This window comes from Thermobia domestica, chromosome 15, assembly GCF_964235325.1.
Source record: "Thermobia domestica chromosome 15, izTheDome1.hap1.1, whole genome shotgun sequence".
NCBI lineage: Eukaryota > Metazoa > Arthropoda > Insecta > Zygentoma > Lepismatidae > Thermobia > Thermobia domestica.
In genome coordinates, this window is record NC_137468.1 from 154,791,971 (window position 1) to 154,815,828 (window position 23,858).

The window sequence follows — 23,858 nt, forward strand, 5'->3', positions numbered from 1 at the left end:
ATAATTATACAAAAAGGTGGTTTTCTTACTGCATTGCTTGCATCTATTTTAGGAAGTATATTATCAAGTTTAATTAAGTAATTATGCAAAACGCACAAAAACTAATTTTAATCTCACCAGAGAAATTACATCATTATCAAACGATATCTAATCTTGATGATGGAATGAAAGAAATTTTAAATAATAAAAGTTTAAATGCAGAAGAAAAATGGGTACGATATAGAGAGGACTTACAAAAATATTTAAATATAATTCAAAAACCGGCAGCAGTTACAAGAACAACAACTACTACTACTATTGATAAAGATTAGGAGGAAGAAGAGGAGGAAAAGGAGGATGAAATAATATCTACTCTCCAAGAAATTTGTAAACGTAAAGCAAGACCTTTATTACGTAAATTGAAACAAAATCCTAATATTCAATGGGATGAGAATGGAAATGTAAATATTAATAATAAATTAATTCCAGGTGCAAATATAGCGGATTTGGTATCCGATTTTGTTAGATGTCGTAAGAAAAATATTTCAGTTGCCGGTTGGAAACCTTTTGCTACATTATTCGCAAAACCCAATATACCCTTAGAGTACATCGGTAATCCTCAAAGAATAGAATATATTAGAAAACTCACACAAGTAGAAGGTGGGGAAAAGGACGATGATGATGATGAGAACAAAGAGGATGGTCATGTCACTACCATGGAACGTTAAGCTCAAGCAACAAATCAAAATATCCTATGTATAGAGGTCTACACTTTTGTAATAGTGTCCTATATTTGTCTTCTTGCTCGCTCCTGCTTAAGTTAAAAATTCCTGAATGTACAAGAAATTGAATTCCTTACACATTCATCTTTAAATGCATCAATTGAGTACAGTTGGGAGCTTTTCTTGAGAAATGAACTATTCCATGCACACATAACGTCAAGGCTTATCAATGACTCCCCAACTCCTCGTGAATCCTGGGTTCTATACCAATCATAGAAATGTTTTCTTCACCTTTGATACATCAGAAGATTTTGGTACGACTTATGTAGCCGCAATCTTAACGCGCACTTAAGAAAATATCAATAATGTTGATAAACTGAAATCATGGTGAAATATTGAGTTTAGCAAAACGAAACGTAACGGAAATCCAAGATCTTGCCCTCAGGAAATGTTCTTTCCATAGCGCCATAGATCAAAGATCAGATCAGAGAGACAGTGAAAAAAAAATGTCATAGATAGGGGTCGACGAACGTCAAGGCATTCTATTGGATAATGAAATTGATAGTTATGTCAAACTTCATGTTTTCTTGGGATCACTTTAGTGAAACAAAGGGAAGCTATATTTATATACACAGAGGAGATATGGGAGAGGCTTCGTGGCAGATAACAGATGGCATATAAATGCCATCGTCAATATAGTATTTTGTGTAAGTGCTGTGCAAAACAGTGCATCTGATATATTGTGGTGACTAAGTGTGAAGTGAATTAGGATACCGCCACGCCTCCGAAACGGAAGTTCGTATTTAATTTAACTCTAGAGAAAGATTATACTTTCAAAAAAAATCGGGTCACAAAATATAATCTGAGAATCAGGTTTACGCCCCCCCTCTCCAGCCCCGGATCCATATGTGTCCCATTTTTGCAAATTAAAATTCTGGTCACTTTTAGGCTACCTCATCTTCCAGAAAGCGAACCGCACCTCCAAACGATACCTCTGGATCCGCTAGTGCTTCTGTATGCCACAGTTCTATACAATATACCTACTGTTATCGTTGGAAAAGAACTCGTCAAGGCACCCTTGCGAAACAACATCAAAGATAAACGGTTTTATTTATTTTTCTGTATGGCTTAGTTCTATAAAATGAATACATGGTGTTACTGTGAGTGAAGAACCCGTGAAGGGTACAGTGCGTCCCGCGCATAGAGCACCCTGCGAAACACCACGTTAGAGGAAAGTGGTTTTAATTGTCCTTCTGTATATCAGTTCTATATAGTAAATTCATATAGTCATTGGCGCAAATCCCGAGAGGATGAGGGGGACATGTTCCCAATCTTGGAACTACGGGGGACTGTCCCCTCAATAATTCGATTTGAAATGTGTTTTTGGGGGAGAAATGTGATGATTTGTGTCCGACTGCCACAAAGGAAAGTGAGATGAAATTGATGTCTCTTGGCTTGTTTCATTTTAAAAAAAGAATCGTATTCTTTCATATTTCAAACTGAACTTCGTATCCTGGCGTATTTACATCACATCAATCTGTATTAATTCAGCTTCCGTTACCTGGACACAAATTGCAATAAGTGTCAGAAAAGGATATGTGCCTCTCCTCATGCTGGAAAATTGTCTCAGCTGTCGATAGGGCACAAATCCCGAGGAAATGGGGGGCCTGCCCCCCAATTTGAACACATTAAATTCGTCTTTAATTATTGTTAGTCTATTTATTTAATTTCTGTAACGATTCCTATAATGCTATTGAGATCATCATCATTTTTCTCAAATAATAGTATTCTTGCGTCATACATAATTGATTTTCTTTCTTCATAGTTTTGGGAAAGTCATTATTTAAGTTATTATAAAATAAGTATCCTAAAATTTAATGCGGTCTAAGTAGAAGCATACCAATTACAAATATACATGTATTCAGATTTCAGAATAAGTTCATGGCACTGATTTGTAATACTGATATGTACCACTATTTCATCTACATCGCCTGATATATAATATACAACATGTTCACCTCAGAAAGCAGATTCATCTGAGTCTCATCTGCCCCTTCGCCACCAAAAAAAAGCCTTAAATCTGCCCGTCTGCCAATATTGAAGACAACTGTGCTCCCCCAGTTTCTTTGGGAGCCACCCTTGCACCGCCACTGCACTTTATCCGATTGTACACTAATGGAATCTATGACTAAAAATAATGGACATTCACTTTTGCCCAATTTCAATCCGACATTTTGTTCTGGAGTATGGCTGTTTTTGCATTTTTCCGAAAATTTTCGGGTGGTCATCGCTCCGAGTCATTTCTACACCCAGGTTGGTCTATACTTTTCTTTTTATCTTGGAGACAGGAATTAAATCTTCCAAAAGACAGACAGACACACACACACACACACACAAATATATATATATATATATATATATATATATATATAACGTAATCACGTTTGTATGAGCGCCCTCTTGGTAGACTTGTCCATCGCCCTCATTAGTAAGCCAGCACGGGCCTGGATCTTTGTGGATGTTTGATACTGTAGCATCCTTAGTTTGTAACAAAATTTCAGCCTTTTTAATATTATTCTAAAAGTTACAAGAGTGTAAAGATAAATAGTCCACTAAGTGTGTTCGTGTCACGTTATTTTTTTTTTTTTTTTTTACTCTAAGAGTGTCAAACACGAGTGTCCTCTAAATAAATCTTATCTACCCCACTCGGGGAGGGGGCTAGAAGATTCAAATGACACCAATGTACAATCACTTACCTCTGTTTCTTTTGTAGCTCCATCTCTGGATCACCCTCGGCCTCAATAATCTCTACCAGTGACTGCTATCTTGATGTTTCCTGTATAACACCAACGTGTCGTGATCTTAAATGGTACCACAAGCCAGTCGTTGAATTTCGATTGTGGATAATACTTTGACAGTAATTGCATTTTGAAGAAACACCATCATTTTCACGAGTGAAATGTTCCCATATATTCGACTTTCCCATTGTAAATACTTCCCGAAAATATCTCTTCTTGGAGTTCTCTTATATAGTTCGAAACAAGCTCTGCGTTGGTAACTGATATAATGAACTCGGTTGGGTATTCCTCATAACGAATTAATGCTTCTCCCACTAGGCCAATAAACACATCAGAAGTGTTGATATCGTAGGACACGTGTCCTTTCTCTAAACAACAATCTTTTATTGTTACCAAAATATTCAGTCACAGCGAATACGAAACCACGTACCGTATCAGCAAAGGCGAGTACGAGATAGCTAGCTAAAAGCAGTCTCAAATAGCTATTACGATTAGAACACGCCGCATCAGCGAAATAAGATACTATTCAATTTCAGTCAGGGAGTAAAGCTTATCTGTATTAATGATGCGTTTCTTTTCTTTTGTTTATAACTTCAATCAAACCAGGCAGGGAAGGAAATGTTGCTCTTTCGCAACTTCAAATTTCTCTTCAGTTTCGTTTCGTCCCTTCGTGTTCCATCTCCAAACTTTGTCCTTCTGTTTCGATTTTTTTCGTTTCTCGAAACATTTTTCGTTTCTCGAAAAATTTTTCGTTTTCCAAAAAATTTTCGTTTTTCAAAAAATTTTTCGTTTTTTCGTTTTCGAAAAAGCCATTTTTCGAAAAAGTATTTTTCGAAAAAATGTGGCCATCCCTAAACGGTACCCACACACACAACTCGTCTGACTAACGTACCTGTGGAAACAAAAATGACATTAAACAAAACATTGAAGTCTACAACAAAGGCTTTATGAAATGTGGATGTTAATCGAGCAATACTTATAGAAACATTGTAAAATGTAGTTCAGAAATCAGATTTTTCATTTTAAGCGGATATTATATTTGTAATACATAAACTCGCATAAAGAAACTTCAAAGGATTGTGAAGAATTAGTCAACTATACTCTACAAGTTTCTAAAAAAAAAAAAAAAAAAAAAAAAAAAAAGTGTACGCCTTTGTTGGAGCTTTATTCTTCAACATAATAGCTACTACAATACAAAGAATTGAACACTTATTACACTTGCCTATTATATATGTACTTTTTCTACGTGACGAAGGCAAAAGCTGATTGTACAGTTATCTACATAAATACCTGCATTTCATATAATGGAATTATAAGATCAGCGTTCCAGGTACTTATATAGGTGACTACATTTCCATTACGGGAAAGTTAATGTACGGTACATATATTAATGAAAATAGATAAAGTAAGATTAACATATTTATTCAACTATTAATATTAATTCCAAGACAACTTCGGGTTATTCGTACGTATGCTTTGATTTTATCATAACGCAGATGTTTATTTATACCATTTGAGTCCACTTTCTTCACAATTTAACTTTTTAGGTTACAAATGAACCCTTTTCTATATGCCTAACTAAACTTTCAAGTTAATATAGTTTCAAGTGAAGTAAACATATTTAAACATCACAAATGTCCTTTAAACCTCTTTTTTTTTGTGGTAATTTCTACATTTGGTTTTGTTTTTCAACTGGCTGTTTTGCGTTCCTCACCAATAGACCTAAAAAAAAACACATTAACACCTCAATAGTGTCATTAACCTATACATATTCAATTACATCAATATAGTTGGTATATTTAAAACTAAACAGGCAATGGATACTAATAAGCAGATACAACACATACAGCATACATACGTTCAAAGTACGTCCAGCGGACGTTCGATGTACGTACACAGTGCCGTAGCCAGGAGGAAGGGGACAGCCGGGAACATGCCCCTCCCTTACCACTGGGACTATTTTTTATTTACCGAATACATGTTTTCTAGAGATTTATTATTTTTTCAAGACAATCATACATTAGGAGCTCAGAATTTTTACCTGCTCTGTTAGTTATTAATAAAATAATTCCTATCCTCTGTATTTTTCAACTTTCAAAATACTTAATTCAATTGTATACTTTGAGTGAGTTGTAGATAGTGTGAATTCATCCGATAATTGCAAAATTATTGCTAGGCCCCATATTTTGTCAAAAAAGAGTATTTTTTTTAAAAAAACATGGCAATTAAATTATTACAGAAAGAGTTTATCGGGTACTCAAATTGGATACTTTAGGAAGATAGTTAAATCATATCTTCGGTTCTCTATAACAGTGGACAGATTAAATGGTCTGAGACATTTGCCATAAAACAGTGACATTGAAATCAACGTACAGTATTTTTTCAGCCTGCTTGCCAGAAACAAACGTTGGCTGAACATCGCTCTGTAAAAGTAGTCACAAAATCGGAGTTAAGATGCAAATTACAAATAAAGGTTATCGTTAAGGCTTGGATTTCTGGCATGTCATGTTTTCTTTTTCTTTCTTTAATCCTACAGTCCCCCCTATCGACTTCGATTTTATGATTTCGCACCCTGAAACTAATAGGAACTAATGTTTTAGCTTTTATTGTATCACCATTTAAGAAAGAAACCCAAAACCCTGTAGTTTATCATATAAGAACGAAGCATTATTTACATGGTTTTCTAAAAAGAATCTGGCAAAAGCGATTTAAATTTTAAAAAGCCGATTTAATTGAAAGAAATAACAGAAACGATTTGAAAGATCGTGATTTTTCATTTCTCATCACGGTTATATCACAAACTTTGAAGTGCTTTATCTACATTAAGAGTATATCATTTAGATGTTGGTCTCTTTCATATTAAGTTTCTCATACATTAATGTTTCTGTTTGAATTGACACGTCCGTAAATGTTCCTAAAAGTGGCAGCCGTATTCTGAACTTGCATTCACAAAGTAACTTGTACAGTCATCCACACAAGTATCTGCGCCCTTCACCGTTATAATTTCATTAGTGGGGTCTAGGTACTTAAGTGGGTATGAATGCTACTTTGTACACTGATTCCACTGTTTTTCACTCATATTTTTCTTAACTCGACTAACTTTGTTTCTCATCGAAAAACGAGCGAGGGAAAACTGGCGGTGCAGTCACACTGCTATTAATATAAAATTAAGGATTTATGATGTACGCTACAGAAAGGAGAGGAAATGATGCATATCTGCTTTATTAATCTTGGAACTCCCTATTAAATATTTAATAGCGCAAATATTTAAACGTTATTTCACATTTGCAAAACCTACGTAACAAACCATTTCATGAACATTAATATATAGGCGTCCCATTATACAAAACTAAAGTTTAAAAAATCAGCTATTGGAGACAGTTAAATTTAAGAAATGATAGCATCCAGCTTGCATATCCTTTCTGTCCTACTACTTAACCGATATCTAGATAATGCCTCGCATTTAAATAGCAAGTATACATGTAAATAATATAATAGTAAACATATATCGATACGAACCTACGTTACTACAATCTGAAACTGCTTCTTTGAAGATTCTGGTGTTGTTTGACTGCTACGGCTGGTAACTACAGTTGCTGTTGAAGCCGAAGTCCCTTTTAGCAAAATAGCTTGTGGCGGAACATGGATATCTATCCGCTATGTCTCCTATCCCCGGATTACAATCCGACTCCGAACTGTGGGAGTAAAATGTGGTGAATCTTCCTTTTCGCTTCCGTGTTTTCGTTGAACAACCTCTTCCCAGGGGCGGGCGATCGGGGCGATCGCCCACCCCAGAAGAGGAAAATTTCTTGTTTTATATATATAAATAATATCCATCCCAGAGTTTAGAGCCCTTAAAGTAGCATTATGACAACCAACCGCCCTCCCCAGAAGTCGGTCCTGGATCCGCCCCTGCCTCTTCCCCTGTATTCAGTTCTCTTTAGGTTTCGTCGAGCTTGGTCATAAGTCTCTGTATAAAATAAATTCTTAGATTAATAACAGTTTGTGCAGGTACCATGTGAAGAAATATTAATAAGTAGAAGTAAATAACTGAGTTTCATTTCAGAGTGTAAAATTACAGGTACTCTCAAATTATGCAGAGCCAGAAGTAGTATACATACAACTTCATGTTCCAATAAGGTCAAAGATGGAACCTGTTTTTCGTGCTCTGAGTTCATATGAAAAATAGCGTCTCGCTATTCCTTATCACTATTAGGAATCAAACTGAAACCGCAGGAGCTAAGTTTTTGTTTCATAAGTAATTAATATTGAAAATGGAAATTGTCTATTTTTACCGATTCTGGTTTAAGTAGAGAAATATCCGACAATATGAAACTTATTCTTGCAATGCTGAATCGATTACCCTAAACCTCTCACCGTTATTGTCCTGATACCTGTCATTAGACTGACGGACGGACGGCGGACATAGCCTATCTAGAACACCTCCAAAACTTACGCATACTATACTTTAGAAGTATAAAACTAAGTCCAATGAAAACTGTTAACAATGTTATTTCATTTAAGTTGTTTGATGGATATTAACATCAACCAGCATTATTTATTGCTAATAATTACTTTCACTTGAAATAAAAAAGTTTCCGTCTTCATGATCATAATCATAATCATAATTTATTGCATCCGTTCATCGTCATACAACGAAATTGGACATGTCATTTATATATATACCAGTATACACAAACATACATACTATTATTACATATAGATTCTTATGGTTTCACTAATTTACTTACTATACATTTAATTTTACGTATACGAATTAGTTTTTACATATTCTTCAACCGAGTAAAAGCAATGTTCTATCAAGTACCTTTTAAGCTTGGATCTAAAGCTATTGAGAGAGACCTGATTTTTTACACATGATGGAAGTAGATTGTATAATAGAGTACCTTTGTGCGCAACTGATTTATTGTATATATTTGTTCTATGTGCATGCAAGTGAATGTCGTCTTTACTTCTTGTGTTATAACTGTGAATGTCTTTGTTAACAATAAATTCACTACTACATTGTTTTTTCAAATACATTAATATTTCGAACAAATACATTGAGGGAAGAGTCATTATTCCAAGTTCCTTAAAAATATTTCTGCAAGAAGAGTTCCATTTTACTCCTGCAAGTATTCTTAGTACTTTCTTCTGTAGCCTAAAGATAGCAATACTTTTAGGTGCATTTCCGCAGAACATCAAGCCATATTTTATTGTAGAATGAAAATTTGAGTAATATATACACTTAGCTGTTTTTACATTAATCTTACCTCTTACACATCTAATTGCATAGCATAGTTTGCTTAGCTTACTTCTTACCTGTTCTATATGTGGTTCCCAGTTGAAATTATTAGATATTTTAACTCCGAGAAAGGTAGCAGTTTCTATATATTTAACTGTTTTATTTTTTATTTTTATTATTGCATTGGCTTGATTACTTTTACCATTGTTAAAATTTAAGGCACATGTTTTATTTACATTAATGATTAGGTCATTTTTATTCATCCAACTTGAAAGTTGGTTCATTGCTGTTTGGCAGTTCGAAGCTAATTCGCATTCATCTTTCCCACTAACTATTATGTTTGTATCATCTGCATATAAAGTCACACATGAACTATTAATACTTTCAGAAAGATCATTTAAATAAAGAAGAAAGAGAAATGGTCCTAGAATTGATCCTTGTGGTACTCCACGATTAATAATTTCTTCACTTGACACACATTTTTGAATTTTGTTTTTAACTATTCCTGTGATTTCAGTTACTTGTTTCCGATCTTTAAGGTATGATTCAAACCATTTATTTGCTAAACCTCTAATACCATAGCAACTAAGTTTTTCTAGCAATATATGATGATTTACTAAATCGAAGGCTTTTGTTAGATCTAAAAATATTCCTATAGATATTTTTTTCTCATCCAGTAACTTTCTGCAGTTTTCTAGAAAATGAAAAATTTCTGTCTCAGTAGATTTACCTTTCAAGAAACCATGTTGTGTGTTGGATATAATAGAATATTTATTAATAAAATCCAAACCCGATTGAACATTATTTTTTCCAGAATTTTACCTATAATGGGCAGCAATGATATCGGTCTATAGTTTTCCATTTCATTGAGTTTACCTTTTTTGTGCAAAGGTTTAACGTTAGCAATCTTTAGTTTATCAGGAAAGGTTCCTGTGGCGATTGAAATATTTGAGAGATAACATAATGGTTGAACTAAATATTTGTAACAACTTTTTAATAAATTGTTAGATAATTCGTCCGACCCAGCCGAATTCGAATTTTTCATTTGTTTTATTATGATGATTATTTCACTCTCCGTTACTGGTTTCAAGAATATAGATTTATCACATTTTTTAATTTTAAGTTCCGATAAGTTAGTTTTACTAGTTCCTTTGTTTTTAATAAGAGTTTGCCCTACATTTGTGAAATATTTATTAAAAGACGTTGCTATGTCCTTTGGATTTGTCATGTTCACGCCCTCATAAATTATGCTATTTATATGGGTACTACGTATTTGCATGTTGAGTTCTTCTTTAATTATTTTCCACATTGCCTTTGTTTTATTGTGTGACTGAAGAATTTTCCTACCGTTATAATTTTGTTTCGCTATCTTCAACAATTTTTATAACTAGTTTTGTGCTGTCTGTAAATTAATTCATTCATCCCGGTAGGTAACTTTTCCTAGTTTTGTTTAGTTGTATGTTTACCATGTTTGCTTTTAAGATTTCAGGTGTAATCCATTTTATTTTTTTCTTCCTTATTTTACTAAAATTATTTTTATTGGAAATGCTACTTCAAAACTATGTTTTACAGTATCATATATTTTCTCATATACGTCATTCACGTCGGTTAGTTCATAAATATCATCCCACGTCTCCAAGCTAAGCAAATAAACAAAATAACTAATATTATTTGAACTAAAACATCTCATTATTATAGGTGTTTCATTGGGTTTCTCTACAGTTGGAGGTGTTTGTTTTAAAATGTTTACTTTTACAATTTGTGCTTCATGATCTGAGAAACCTGTATTTATAACTTCTGACTCATAATTCATGACTAATGGATTTACTAAAATCTGGTCAGTGTTAGATACTGAGTTTTTTATTCTTGTAGATAATTTAATTGTGGAATTTAAGTTGTATGTTTGAAGTAAACATTCAAAGCTTTCATTGAGTTTTTCACTTAGAAAATTTACATTCAAATCACCTACAATAATTGGAAAGTATTTTTAACATGAAACTACGCCAAAATTTTATCCATCTTATTGATAAATATTTCAATGTTACTGTCGGGCGTCCTATACACACAAATAATACATATTTTTTGCAAAGGTATCTCTATTATGCAACATTCAAACTGTTTTTCTTCATTAAGTTTTTCAAACATAATACACTTTTTTACTTTCATTTCGTTCTTAACAAAAATTCATGATCCACCTCTTGATGAATTAGTTCTACAATATCTTGCTGCACAGGTAAAGTTTGGAATTGCAATATAGTCAATCTCATCATCTCTATGCCAATGTTCTGTTATACATATAATATCAACATCTCTGTGCAAATCATGTAACTGTACTGTTAATTGGAGTTGTTTATCTGTATTAAAACATTGTGTATTTTGATGGAAGACTGTAAGTGGGTTATTTTTATTAGTAGGAATTTTATTATCGTATTTCTTTGGAGGCTGATCCATATTTTCACATATTGACGTGTTTTGTTGATTTTTAGTGTTCAAATTAAATTTATTTTGTTCGAATTCGTACCTTGATTCTAATATTTACTATCTGTTTGTGCAATGTCACACATAAAAACCACCATTACTGAGTTTAGAAGGAGGATTTCTAATTCTGTTTGATTGTCGTATTGGACATGGTATTTCGCTATTACGTTTCTTATATGTATCAACCTTCGTTTTTTCAGTTAGTTCTATTACCGGATAACACATATTACTAATATTACTGCTAATCTGCCCTTGCACTAAAACGTCATTATTAGAATCTTCAGCTTTGTGATCTACCTTATGATCTGTCTTCTGTATTAAACAAATTCTGTCCACATAGTTGAGTCTTTCATCATAACGGTTTACATTACCTTCGGCACCTATGTACACTACATTGTCTACATTACTTTGCACATTGGTTAGATCATCTATTTTATATGAAAGCGGAATTGCATGGGAATTTATACTATAAACTACATTTGCAGTTATCATTTCCTTTATTTACTACACAAATACTCTTTCCCTGTACCATTTAAATGTAGCCCATGTTTTGTATGATAACTTCTAGGAATATTCTGAATATCCAAAATTTTTACATTATGGAAATGTTTACATAAGTTAAATATCTTACTATTAGTATCGCTTACTGCTAAATTTACACAAGACAGATTGTTAAGATCATGGCGAAAGGGTATTGTGACTACAATAACATTTGTATGTAATAACATTTGCGGAGGATTTCACGCAATGTTCTAGTTACATCTTCCGCTTCATTTCTTGCCACATCATTAGTACCACCAATCACTAACATTGTATCCTTGTACGTCATTTCTTTGATACTTTCAATATAGGAGGCTGCTACCTCATTCAGCTTGGCATTTGGTTTCACAAACCCAGTTACATTGGTTAACTCTTCATTTAAATATGAAGCTACACCACGACCATGACTGTCAGCTACAATAATAGTTTTACTAGGCGTACAGCATTTTAACCTAAAGTTCTTCTTTTGAGTTCCCTTCTACCTACCTAAACTGTTCCTCTGCACCTTGCACTGAGATTTGGTTAATGTAGTATCCGAATGCTTAACTGATGCATTCAACTCATCAGAATTCAATACACTAAATCTGTTTTGGGTACTTACTTGATACTGTTGATAAGCAGTTTTCTGTTCAGAGGTATTAACAGATTTATTAGTTGAGGTTTTTGATCTGACTGTAGTCCACTTATTGTTTAAACCTTGCACTACTGTACAACATTCTTGTTGATTAGAAATAGTTCTTCTGTCGCACACTGGATTAACCTTCTGGTTCCCGGACGGTTTCTCTACACGAGCTGGTTTACTCTGTCTTTCCTGATTATCTTGAGGCGATGATTTGACTAGCAGCGGAGGATTATTTTTAATACTGTTTGTGTTCGTGCACTTTCTGACAACGTCACTCCAAGTAGTTTGATATTGCTTTTCACACACTGTTGATTTCAGGCACTTCTGGTCTTTGTTCATTAGTGTACACATATCTTCCCTTAATAACATTACAATTTCACGGAGTGTTTCAATTTCTTCATGTAGTTTAGAAATCTCCAAACACATCGAATCAACAATTCCTATGTTACGCTGATTGTCTTTTGTTCCATTTATACACAAAACGCAACTCCAAATTTGAGACTGTTTTTCATTGCTTATACCGATGTTTTTTTACCAAAATCAAAATGTTTCTTACAGATTGAACACTGAATTCCATTTCTTGATATTCCATTACACCTACAACAAGTTATTTCTTCATTATTAGATACATCTTCTCCAGCTTTAGCTGCATGTGGCACAACACTTTCCGCCATTTTAGATATTCTACAATGTAATCTACATATACTCTCTATTCTCTCCATAGAATCTACTGTACTATACTCTCTCCATAGAATCTACATATACTCTCTATTCTTCTATACTTACATATACTTTTATTTTTCATATACTCTCTATGGAAATGTCCATGTGATAACGTATTCTTGAATTATGGTAACTAAAATTAAAATTTTACTCAACCATGTGCCTTCATAAATATAATTTTGACTTAATTTTAGACTTCCAAACTATGCATATGTATAGGAGGTCTTACAGAACGCCTATATCCGCCTGTCAATAGGTACCAGAACAAAAACTGTAAGAGATATTGAGAAGCGCTTTCCGGGAATCGATTCAGCGTCCCAGGAATAAGTTCCACCTCTTCGGATATCTTTCAACTTAAGCAGGAATTCATAGAAATTAACCATTTCCGGTTTCAACATAACCATGAAACAAAAACGTAATCGATACCGGAAGTGGTAAAAATTCGCTAGTACTTCCGGTTTCAATTTGCAACCTCATTCTGTTGCAGCAAAAAAGCCATTGAAGTAAAAAGGTAATGGAAAGCGACATGAAGTTTTCGGTAATCGATTCAGCATTACAAGGCTAATTATATGTCTCGCTTTATTCCCTAGATGGTTTAGGAGAGCTACTACCCACAGAGCAATGAAATATTTTCAAAACGTTTCTAAGACATGCCATCATTTTCCTTCAGAAAATGTATCCTACTCCACTTAAAGAAATATATTCTATATCTTGTTGAAAATATTTCCCAAATAATACTGAAAATATTCTCTGAATACACTATAAAAAGTTCTAGAATATTTTATACGCCGTTAGAAAATGAAATCTTTGAGTTTTACGTCCCACGGTTATGTCGGTTAGGTTAAAGGAGACGGTGATGATGAGAGATGAGTGAAATGGTGGAATGAAGAAAGTGGGAGGAAACGGGAGAACCACTAGGAAACCCACGCACACGGTATTTGTCCATCACAAAGTTCACTTCGTGGGGGCGGGGATCGAACCCGGGACCCCAAGCATCAGAGTTGAATGCTCTACCACTGAACCACCGCGGTCCCTTTTACGCCGTTAGAAAAGTTTTCCAAATATGTTTTCTGTACAATTTACAAACATTACTGAAAATGCATTTCAAATGTTTTATACAGTTTTAATGGAATGTTTTTTTAATGTTTCTCATGGAATATTTTAAAATTGTTTACTAATAACAGAAAATATTTTTCTACATATGACAAAATATTTTCTTTATATGACAAAATATACTTAGTGAATATTTTTTGAACATCACAGAGAATATTTAGAGAATAGTTTCTCTATACGACCGAATATTTAGGGAATATTTTCTGTACATGACAAAATATTTAGAGAATATTTTCTATACATGATAGAACTCGAAGCCCGTAGGCCAACTGAGTTACTACTGCAGATACGAAAACAAGGTAAAATATAGAAGTTTTGTTTTTATAGTATACCGCCCAATAGTAACGAAAAGTACAACGCTGACACTGTTGGACAACACTAAATGAAAGAAAGTGTGGTTTGAAGTTATTTGGACCAAAGATAACGGAAATACACAAGATATAATGCAAGACCCAATTTCGCGTCCTTTGTATCTCCTCTCTCCCCCCAACACCGTGATTCCTACGCCACTGGCGTGGATATTGCATTTGCATGTTTATCTTTCATTGTGTCTCCTTTCAATTCATGTCACTGCAGCTAATTTCAAGCCACACATTCTTTCATTCGTCTAGCCCAACATGATGTATGGTAACGTATTTTCTTTATTGGGCGGTACACTAGTACAGAAACAAAGGTGTTGTTGGAATTTAAAAATATCGTTACATATCTTACCTTGTTTTCATATCTGCAATAGTAACCGAATCGGCCTATGGGCTCCGGACTTTTGCGTCACTCTGTATATATACCGCCTTCTTGCTGGGAACAAATAGTGGGTTAACAGGCTCTGACATAGCAGCTGGGAGAAAACAAGATTCTTCTGTACAATTTTACCTGCTTAGACGCCTTTGCCTCACTCTGTCTTCATGGCGAGGAAACAATGCGTCCCACAGACTCTTTTAAAAATGGCAATACTGGTGACAATCGCGCTAGTTTCTTATACAAGGTACACTCGTGTCCGAAATGATTGTCGCATATCTATAACTGTCTTCTTGTAAGAATATAATTTAATGATTTTGCATGTGACTTTTAATACTGATACTATGTGTATAATTGGAAAATACATATTTGTGGTAAATTTCATAGGAAAAGAATTATAAATACGAAAATTAGAATATGTAAAACAAAATGTTGCTAAATGGACAAGAAGTTTTATTTCCGTTTTATTGCTCTTATTTACTGCTCTTTTGACATGAAATTTACCACATATTTGCCTTTGCCGATTATACACATACTAATATTATATGAAATACCGGGCGAATTCGTTATCAAATTATACTCCTACAACAACATATTTATAGACATGCGACAATAATTTTTTACATGAGTGTACATCTGCATATAACAGTCCAGTGAGAATATCTTAGATTCTCGAAATCGTATTGAGGAGAATTCGATTTATTCAAATACTGTGCTTAATTATCTCTCATTACCTGAGAGCAGCTTGTTTAGAAAGAAAGGCCACTGCATAAAAATAAAAGAAAATGCCTGGTACAGAAAGTCCACAAGACGTAAATGCGATCTCCAAATATCCGCTCTGGTTACATCCTAGGCGCATCCCATGTGATGTCACTGGGATCTCCAAATATTCGTTTTCCTTACATCCTTGAGATATCCCATGGGATGTCGCTGCGATATCCACGTTACCTCATTGGAACATAAATTGTTACATGCCAAAATGATGTTGCACTGTTACTACTGGTGTGTGGCCAGGCCGTGCATATATGTTGGGGTATTATGTGACTTACGAGATTTAAACTGCATATCAGTGTGTTCACAATCGTCGATTGCCAGTTTTGAAAGCGGCTGTATTGGATTCATTTTTTAAAAACTAGAAAAAGGATTGAAGTTTACACATCAAATTCAAGAAAATTCTTAGCAATCCTTTTCCTATCTAAAAAATAATAACTCCAATATATCCGCTTTGAAAACTGGCACGCGATGATTGTGAAGACTCTAATTTGCAGTCTGAACCTCGTAACGCAAGACACCCCAAAATACATGCACGGCGTGGCCGCATACCAGTAGTAGCAGTGGAACACTCAGAAACATTCTGTATGTAAATAAGATTTTGAGAAAAAAATGCTTAAGGTTATGAAAGCAAACTAACATTATATAGTTATTATTTACACTGTCCACTGTAATAAATATACATATATATCAGTTTATGTCGGTTAGTAGTTAAATAAGTATGATCATATTAACACACAAGTAAGTTTGTCTCCAGGAGACTTTCGTTCCTTCACTCGATACTAGACGCCAACTCCTTGCTTCTGCCAACACCTGGGAAAATCCTGGTTGTCATGTCACTGGTTGGCAGTGTATTTTAAAATTTAATAAGAGGAATACCAAAGTTCGTATGTCCCTACATAACACAAATATAGTGGTGGTAGATTTAATAGCTCTGGCAACACGTGTTTTAGTTTCGTGGGAGCAAAAAACTGAATATTGCAATTAAATGAGTGTTGGAGACTAACTTTAAGAATTCAGTCCATGCCTGATGGATTTTTCACCTCATAGTTCGATACAAAACAGTTTAGTAAAAAAGAATGCACATTGGCAATTGTGTAAATTAACCATTCTGTCTGCACTCATAAAAGGCTGCGAGCACTGTTCTCACGATGATTGAGATAACAAAACGTTAATGCGTGGGAATGCAACGTTCAACGCACACCTGTTTTCACTGTAACTACTTCATGTCTAAAAAGATTTCTAAACGTTAATAATTATTGTTTTGAAGAATATATACAAAAACAGTCTCAGTAGCGAAAATCACGAGTTGGTAACTTCACTCAGGGAAAGAAAAAATTGCTGTTTCAAAGCACTGTGCTAATGAGATGAGTTTGGTTCAGAAAGAATAATTTCTTTATATTATCGACGTCGACGATAAGTCGGAGCAACACCTGCAGGCAAAGAAAGACCAGAGTTTCTCACCAGCTCGGAAACGTTAAGAGAAAACCAAGAAAAATAGCTTCTCCTTGTCCGTGAATAAAATAATAATTTTGCATGATGATTAAAAGTTAAGAAAATACACAGTCTTTCCAAAAATGTAACCTTGTGGCCATGCTAACGGTCACAACCTGGCGATCCATAAGGGACAAACACATTGCGAGTAAGCGAAGTAATGCGTTGAGAATTCTGGATAAATGCATGTTAGAAAATGAGTTTGGAGATTTTTAGCTTCTTTTCAAAATCTGGAGTATGCAACACTGCTCCTGATTCACTGGTGTGGAGGATTATGGGGAAAACACTGGCAACACTGCTTTCGTGGAACACTATTCGCAGTGAATAATTTGGATAGTATTGATTTCTCACTATAAATCACTAGGGCTATTTATTTATTTGAAACACTGTTGACCCACATGAATGACTATCAGCTGATTCCAGATTCCATAAGTGATTCTCGAAAATTCCATATCCAGATGTCTTCCTTCTTTCCTCTTTCTTCTGTGGCGAGAGTTAATATCGGTAAAATCCAGTTTCCTTGGTAATTGAGGTTATGGGGCATGAAGACATTTGTAGCGCATAAGTGAAAAACTCTGTTTTGACATTGTGAGAATAAATATCCTCACTTCGCTGTAAACACTTGCTTTAAAATAAGCTTTTGGTATATACACTATTCGTTTGTGATGTGTGTAACACTTTGGGCTAAAGCGATTACGTGAAGATAAATATATATTTTCTTTATTCTTATGTTTGTTCTTTTTTAACATTCATGCTTGAATCGTTAAAACATTTAGATGAAGACTAACGAATATAGATAAAACGTAGAAATGTAAAAACGCTGAATATCTTTAGAATACTTGAGTATATCGAGTGAATATGCTAACTTTAAATAGGATTATTAAAAAGGTTTGATTTATTAGTTTGATTATGAATAATCATAAGAGTAGGGGAGAGGGGGGTACATTTGAACATCTGTTTTCGAATATTAGTTTTTGCTTCCAAACACACAGTAAATTTCCTCCTAGAACTGTAGCAAAAACTAAATATAATATACATTATATTTGCCATAAAATAGAGTACTTTGTTTGATCTTGTCATTCTGTACAAGGGCGCAGGGGGTGTCGTCCAAATGTACCCCCTTGGGGGGTAGATTTAAACAAGCATGGGGTAGATTTGAACATACGTGGAGCTGTTTTGAACAAACCATTATTTTACTAGAATAATCGTTATTTTCAGGATGAATTCGTTTACGAACAACAAGACTAATGTAACAAAGCACCATTAACGGTTTAAGGCACAAGAATTAACCAATCGCATATGGCAAGGAAATAATGATAATAGTAATAATTGCTGAAACATATATGCAGGCCCGTATTTGTATATTGTGCGCCTCTGTGCTCTAAATAATTTGCCTCCCCTTCGGAAACACATCTGAATTGAGTTGAATTCCTAGTTTTGGGGGTCACTGAGATGAATAGTGACAGTTTTAATCCAATTCAACTGCAAGGTCATACTCAACTCCCGAGTGAGGCGGGCGAGAGTTTAAAAGTAATCGAAAACGACAGATATTAGTGTTGAATTCATTGTTTTCGAGGTCGCTGAGCTTAAGGGTATCAGTTTTCATGATGTTCAAGTTCATCCTCACCCCTTGGGGTGGGAGTAGGAGAGAATGGCTTTTTAAAAAATAACCAGATAAGCTAGCTAATTAATAACTACTGTAATTAGAACGAATTAAACATTTTCTCGCTCTTGCGCGGGACTCTGAGTGTGATAGTATTAAATATAACTTTATTATGAACCTTTTTTTAAAAAATCCAAAATTTTGCCGCCCCCTAAATTGTGACGTCCTGTGTTCGAGCACAGAATAGTAGTTACCTAAATACGGGCCTGCATATAATACGTTATACGTTACACACACACACACAAAAGGATATGTGGACAACATATCTATAGGCGTAGGTGTGATCTGAAGAAAAATTTAAAAGAATACGATCATCGTAGCATATCTGTGAAAATATGATTATGATTCACTTTTTAATTTTGCTCGTCATACCTGATAGGCTTAATGGAAAACCTATTACTACTAGCAATTTAAGAGATCTAAGAAATTACATTTTTTTCACCACTAACCGGGTACTGGATACAAAATTTATTCTACCCTAAAATTCTGCAAATCAACATGAAATGTCAGAATTTTTGCAGTACGCTTTGTCTCTCCAGAAGTTGTGGGATTAGAAAGTCTACACACAATATCAGCAGTTGGCACTGAACATTTGTCTTCCTTGTCTGAGAGCACAAACATGTTGGTGGTACTTATAAGTTTCAGAAAAGTAGAGGTAGAACAATGTTCAAATGTGCCCCCTAATTTTTGTTCAAAACTGCCCCAACCGGCATGACCAAGCGGAATTTGGTAATACCCAGATAGTATAAACTATTGTGAAATACAAAGGGCAACATTAGATAAGTAAATTAATGTACTTGCTTCTGCAATGAATGGCAGATAATATCAAAACACAGGCTTCTGTCAAAATTCTTACAAAACTTCACAAAAATTCCAACTTTCCACCCCACAAATGTAAAAAAAAATACTGCTGTACATCAACAGTTACACTAAAATGGCAGATAACAGTTGACCGTCACGCAACGCAGTTTTGTCAAACTAAAAATTTTGAAACCACCAGATATGCTATTATTTCTAGCCTGTTATCCTAAATGTTCAAAGGTACCCCCTGTTCAAATGTACCCCCCTCTCCCCTATAGGTTAATTCACCTGGAAAAGAATTTTAATTCATGGTAATCCAGAGGATTTATACGAAGGAACATTCATGAGATTAGTTTCGTGTGAACATTAAGAACACAAAATCTTGTATAATGACAAACAAAACAGTTTCAAATTTCCAAATCTGGGCACAATACACATATATACTCTCAACAAAGAATTCTTTCGAAAAAATATTTGGAAGCTATCCCTTCATCTATGTGTACTCGAAACACCGCATGGATTCACGTGCCAGCACATATATCTTGTTGAATTATTTTAACTAGTCTCATTCATTAACTATTGAAGATGCCAAATTTCAACTAAACTATTCTTAATCCTGTTAAAGTAAATATGGTTAACCAATAATGAATAATACATGTAAAATAATATTCATTAGTCTTTATATGACAGTAATATGTTCAAAAGACGGTTATGATGAGAAATGAGTGAAATGATGGAATGAAAAAAGTGGGAGAAACGGGAGAACACCACAAACACAGTATTTGTCCATCGGAAAGCTCACTTGGCCCCAGCTGGGATTGAACAAGGTTCAAATTTTGGATTACCATGTACAGTTCGAGAGTTACAAAAATTTTCCTGACTTTTTTTAAGTGGGAGGTTTTGAGGACTTTTCTTAACCATTAATCTGCGTTCAAAACTGATTTTCATACATGGGTAGAATAGATCACTTCATGGAATAAGATTTAGTAATTTTTAGAAGTATCTTGCATATATAGTCTTTATTCTGTGTAACTGTCTCAACCCCACCAGACCCTAGAAAAATTAGACTACGATGCGGATTTGTAAAAATTACTAAGCAGCGACCAAACTAATAAATAAAAACCGCCAGTTAGAAACTACCACACTTAACGGTAAGTGATCATAGTTTTACATTGTGAAACTACAGAAGACTTCCAAACTGTGTAAATTTACTTCGGAAAGCGGAAGTATTACATTTATAACTTTGGGCTATAATTGAATGTATAAAAAGGTGAGAGATGGTACTTATTCCTACGGTAATGAATTCACATAAAAGTATTGCTTCTCACAATCTATCACCGTTTGTTCCTTTTTGGTGATGAACTGGAAATGGTCAATTTCTACCACTTCCGATTAGAAAACAGGGTTGGCAAATTCTGTGGAATCTATTCTTGAGACGCTAAATCTATTCCAATAAAACGCTTGTCGGTATTTGTTCTTGGTTTTGCTCTAATGGACAGACAGACATATATTTTTGTAAGACGTGCGATACATATGTATAGTATAGTTTGAAAATGTAAAAAAAAAAAAGTAAGAGATTAGCGGCTTTTAAAATATATATGCTTATTATTAAGGGCAATAGCAGAAATTACCTCTAAATAAAGTAATATTTACATTTGCAAAATTCTTTGCAAACAGTTTTTAATCCTTAAGCCTGTCTCAGACAGGACTGAAGTAAGGCTGCGATTCACGATCTAAAATTCACGACCATACTTAACGATCGTGTGAGAGGCAACTTGTCCGCCAAGGGTGGATAACTTAACGAAATGTGCAGTATTTACAATTTGTTATCTGTTACGGTTACTATTTTGTAACCCATTTCTGCACCTAGTTAATAACGTTATTAGTCAGTGTAACTTCTAAGATGGTACGCTCTGAATTACGTTACAATGAGTAACGTTATTCAATGGAACATTGTGCATTTCGGTACTGTAGTTACAGTTACCAAGGGATTAGCGTTACTCGAAATACCCACCTATGTCGTACCTGCTTGAGATTGTTAAGATAAAACTGGTTCCACTGAACACCAGTTCTCTCTGGAACCCAAAGTGTTTTGTTCCTTGATTTTAGCGATATGAAACGTATTGAAATTCTGCAGAACATTTTTGTGTAAGTAGACATTTTTGTTATGATGAGTACAATTTCTATGTTTCTCTTTTCTTTATTGGTTACCTTTTGTACCTGTATTTCATCTTCTTCAATTCTGAGCGTCTTGGAGTTACACTTGAGTAACGTTTAAACATCCTTGGCGACAGGGAGTCTAAGGTTGGCTTTAAAAGAATATCCATTATACTAGCAAATAAATTCCACGTTTTTCAGTCTGTTTTCTTTTTCCTCATACTTAAGATTCAGTAAACACTTTAGGCCCCCAGGCACATGTACTTTGAGAATAACATTACTTTGATTGCTCTGTATTTAAAAAGAGGAAAAAGAGAAATAATCAAAGAGTGAAGTTTTTAATATAAGCTTATTGATAAGGTTTTTACTTCTTGTGATGACACTGCCGATAGTTGAGTTGATTTGGAGTTTAACGTCCTTTTCGGCAGCGAGGCTTTATGAGACGGGACCTATTGATTAACATGGAATCGAAATCACATGTGCTCACGCCGGGAATCGAACCCGGGTCTTCCAGGCCAAAGGCGCTAAGCGCTTAGGCATGAAGGAGCTCACTGCTGGTAGTCACCATACATGTTTATTTTACAACAGTCTTGCACTGACCAATGTGATTGAAGCTCGAGCTCACTTCCCAACAAGGATCGAACCCGGAGCTACATACACCAAAGTTACACATACACTGGCCCCCAGGGAAGCAGGAAGGACATTTCATTTGCTTGCAATCAATTTAGTTTATAAATCAAATACACATCAGACATCAGTGGCGTAGCGAGAAATTCGTCAATTGGGACCAACACACAAGATTTGGGAGAAAGGATCTTCTAAGGGGGTGCACCAATAACTACCATTACATTTGAATTGAATTGGAATTTTTTAAATGCCTTTAGGCACCTGTGGTGTGAATGAGGAAATGCTCTGGAAATCCTAAGGATCTGTTCTCGGTGAATCCTTTTGTTGAATTTTTAGAAAATCGACTTTATCGATTTTGCAAAACATCCCTTTGATTTAAGTCCAAATCGAAACATGACAGAAGAAAATTTCGGAAAGTGTTGCTATTTTCACTCCTAGCTTCTCACTTTAAGTAGTGTATATTTACAAGGAAAAGTGTGCGCGTGCACCTTTGCACCCCAATAAATCCGGCCCTATATATATATATATATATATATATATATATATATATGTGTGTGTGTGTGTGTGTATGGGTTGAAAAATCCGGAGTGCCAGGTCACCATAGCGACTTGAAATATGAATCTGGTGCAGGGTTGTTTTGTTTAGAACAAAATGTTTAAAACAAGTGATTAAAACTTGTTTTAAACATATTTCTATTTTATCTTATTTTTGTAAAAAAAAAAAAAAATCTGCCAGAGAAAGAAAATTGTCAAAAAGTGCTACCCATTCAGAAGACTATTTTCTTTTCATGTGAATGTTTTGACTTCTCGTGGCAATGTGGTAATCTACAGTTTATTTTGTCTCATTTTCTCCCTTTGATTTTTAATGTTCATTGTATTGTTTAAATACTTATAAGTTAACTTGCGAGAAAGTTCCAGAGTCGAAGGTTGTACTACTTGTAGAACTGATATTAAAAAGTAAATAAAAGAATTATCATGGAAACAGATTTTTATGTTGCATTTAGAAAACAAACATAGGGTTCTTGCGGTTCTAAATTGCGGTTCTGAAATTAATATATCGCAGGCATTCGTTGATATAGTAGCCTACATGTTGGTTCTCACCAGGTACATTCACGATGTGTCCCCTCGAGATTCGTGTAAAATTGATTTAAATACAAAGTTCTCTGCTGTCTAATGTGTATTGTACTAAATGTAGCTACCCATGCCGGTAATTGGCATATTTATGGGCCTTCATATATCCGGAATTCTATCATACACTACCATAACGCTCGGACACAAAATTTCTTTTAGTTTCTTTAGATGTTACTCACTGGACATGAATATGGGCATATGCAGAACAAATTGGATCAAGTACTGCTTCTGAAACATGTTACCCACCTCGGCCGCCATCT

At 34.5% G+C, this 23,858-nt stretch overlaps 1 protein-coding gene and 1 long non-coding RNA gene across 4 annotated transcripts in view; one reads left to right on the forward strand and one right to left on the reverse strand.

Annotated features, from left to right (window-relative positions):
• Positions 1-23,858, forward strand: part of LOC145671312 (uncharacterized) — a 220,144-nt gene that overhangs the window by 45,831 nt on the left and 150,455 nt on the right. The window lies entirely within an intron of this gene.
• LOC145671929 (uncharacterized) overlaps positions 4,664-23,858 on the reverse strand; it is a 61,713-nt gene continuing 42,518 nt past the window's right edge. For both annotated transcript variants that reach the window (XR_014128584.1, XR_014128583.1), the window contains one exon: positions 4,664-5,221. This is a non-coding gene — a long non-coding RNA (uncharacterized LOC145671929). The remainder of the gene's footprint in view (positions 5,222-23,858) is intronic.